We start from the raw sequence: 3300 nt of genomic DNA on the forward strand, positions 1-3300 counted from the left end.
TTCAATGCCAGCTTTTCTTTCTTTTTTAGAACTCAATATTGCTAAATGTTTTCTGACTTGTTAATACTATGTTTAAGAATTTTCTTTGCCAGTTTTTCCTTTCTTTAAAAAAATTAGTAATTGTTAAAGTGGTCTGACTTGTTAATGCTATATATTTAGAATTTTCCATGACCAGTTTTTAATTGTCTGCCTAGTAAATATTACTTGAGGAAGCTAAATGTGGATGGCCCTATGAGATATCTGCCCCACCTCCTGTAAGCTTGGTGTGATTTGGGGGGGAGGGAGATGGACAGTGATGATCACTGCCTGTCAAACTCAGTACTTCTTCTAAAGAGCTGAAAGCTGCAGATCCTCTTCTAAAGAGCTGGAAGCTGCAGACCTAGGGATGATCATACCTATGTGGTTCTGGTCTAGGCAGAAAGAAAGTTTCTTGGACTCCTGCAGATTCTGCACTTGTTTCCTAATACCAAAGCCCCAGGATCTGGAGTAAAGAAGATGCCTTCATATGCAAGAACAACAGCTTGAGGGTGGAAACCCTTTGGAAACTTCACCTTGGAAAGCTAACTCCAATCAGTTAACTGGAGAAGCAGAGACCAAAGCAGAGAATCAACCCTTCCTAGCTGTGGCCTTGAGAAAATGGCCTGGATATATCATGTCAGGTAAGAATGGTTGTCATATATGCTTTGAGGGTGTTAAAAGAAACATGAATATAAGTTATTATACAATAAAGAATCGTTCTTCATTAATTATAATAGAAATGTACTTTTTTCTCCTCATAAACTTTTCATGAATTTTTGGGAATTCAGCATAAATCAGTGTACAAAGGATAAAGTAGTCTAAATATATTGCCTGGGAAAAAACAGATTTTATGAAGTACAGATTGTTGTTTATTTCACCTTTTAAAAATCTTTCATTTAAAAGAAAGTTTACTTTTATTTTCAGGCTTCTATTCGTCATCACTTTGGTCTTACAGGTCATCCATTTGGGAAATGGTAAGAAGAAACCTACTGATAATTTCTTATTTATTTATTTATTTATTTATTTTTACTTTTTTCTGGCTATGTTTTATTAGCAGAATTTCAGAATCACAAAAATCTCTTATTCTTAATTCTACATCCTGAAAATATTTGCTTTTACCTGTCCTCATTACCTCATTTTTCTCGACTTTTTAAAAAGGTTTTAATGAAAAAGAGAAACTCAAAGGCAGTGGAGAAGAACCCATCAATACAACAGTCCCCAAACAACAACCCCCAAATCAGAATACTACTTTGAACAGCACTAGTGATCTAAACAGGAGTTCTGAGAGTCCCAAACAGCTCCATTCCAGGCCATTTATACCTTTTATTGGATTTAAAGAAGGTAAGGAATAACGTAACACAAGGATTCACTGTGTCTGTTTTAAGAGGAAAATAGTAGAACCTGGAGAGGAAAAAAAATTTAATCATTTTGTTCAAATGCAAATACTGTATAAAGACTAAAAATGAGTTCTTGTGGAAGCATTACAGGAACTGTAGCCTTAATTATTCTACATACTCAAAAAAAAAAAAAAAAAAGGAATGACTTTAGCAATTCCTAGGCAAAACTTGTCATTTGCTTTTAAATAGGTATTTTCAGCCTTCTAGGCTAGTCTGTGTGATTAAAATGTAATTAAAACAAACAACTAAAAGACAGATAATGGCAGATTCCTGCTCTGCTTATCACAGACTTTCAAGTGAGAGATTTTGCTGTAATCAGTTATAAACTTCAAACTGATGGGTGAGGGGATCTCTCTGGGTTTCTGAATCTGTCTTTCTTTTTCCTAATGGGTTTGACCAATTAAAATACTTGTGTGGTCCTTGCTAGGATACTCTTTTGTTTAATTATTTATTAAGGAATTGAAATCACAGCTAGGTTGTTGTCGTTTTATTTTATTTTTTCAATACTGAGGATGAAGACTCTATGTTTTCCCTTTTGAATTGTCCAGACTCCCTTTTTGACTAGCTAGTGTCCCAGGTCTTTTGTTTTTAATCCCTAGATAAACAAACTAGGCTTAACTTAGCAAACACTCTTAACAGGCAGCTAATTTTATTGCCTTTCAGGACAATAAAATTAGACATCTTTCAGATCTCTTAGCAACTTAGAAGGAAGACAAAAAAAGTGAAGGAGGGGGGGGGGGGGTGAAGAACTTTGGAAATGTGCTTAATTGCTAGGAAAGATCATTGGTGACTGCATCTTTACAGGTACCAAACTCTGCTGTCAAAATGGAGGAACCTGTGTCCTGGGTAGTTTCTGTGTCTGCCCAATGCATTTTGTTGGGCGACACTGTGAACATGATGAACGAAAAAGGTAAGAAGGTGAATTTAAATCTTTTCAGCTAAAGAGAAACTGGATTTTACTATCCCTGAACAAATCCCTGATTTTGTTATTCCTAGTCACTGTGGTGTCTTTGCCCATGGAGATTGGATATACAAGGGCTGCTACCTCTGCAGATGTATCTATGGGAAGCTGCACTGTTTCAGAGACCCAACATTAAACAACTGTGGTAAGAAAAAAAATTTTTTAAGTGATGATTTGCAGACAGATATCAAGTATTAATGCTTCACTTGGGGTTAATTGGATGTATGCAAATAGCAGGTTGAACTTTATTTCCATTGAAAGTAAACTGAATACTTATTGTCCCCATTTTTACAGATGTTGAAACTGAAATTTAGAAAAGTTAAATGATGTAGCCAGGATCACAAAGCTGGTCATTGTGGGAGGCAAGACTTGAAGCCAGGATTCTTCTAATTTTTAATTTCAGTATTCTTTCCTACTTGGACCACATAGCCTCTACCAGTTCTATGTGTTTTGCCTATATCTACTTGGGAGTCAGAGGAAAGAAATAATAGAATAGTAAGATCAAAGATTTAGGACTTCCTAAGTGATTTACTTCAACTCCTTATAGATGAGGAAACAGAGACCCAGAGAGATTGTGATTTGCACCAGAGGCAGGATTTTAACCCAAGTTCACTGACTCCAGAGCCCATCTTCTTTCCATCATCCCCTACTCTGGGCCCACAATCCTACCTCAAATATCCATAAATTGAGATCACTGTGGGAGAGATTATAAGTACTAAATATTTTGACATAGAAATAGATGAATGTTAAAATATTTGCCTTGCTCAATTAAAATTCCTAGAATTTTTGGGGGCAGCTGGGTAGCTCAGTGGAGTAAGAGTCAGGCCTAGAGACAGGAGGTCCTAGGTTCAAACCCGGCCTCAGCCACTTCCCAGCTGTGTGACCCTGGGCAAGTCACTTGACCCCCATTGCCCACCCTTACCA

The 3300-nt window shown here is 36.6% G+C and overlaps 1 pseudogene; it reads left to right on the forward strand.

The window, feature by feature from the left end:
* Positions 1-636: 636 nt before the first annotated feature.
* LOC123250599 overlaps positions 637-3300 on the forward strand; it is a 10156-nt pseudogene continuing 7492 nt past the window's right edge.

Source organism: Gracilinanus agilis, chromosome 1 (genome assembly GCF_016433145.1).
Source record: "Gracilinanus agilis isolate LMUSP501 chromosome 1, AgileGrace, whole genome shotgun sequence".
Taxonomy (NCBI): Eukaryota; Metazoa; Chordata; class Mammalia; order Didelphimorphia; family Didelphidae; genus Gracilinanus; species Gracilinanus agilis.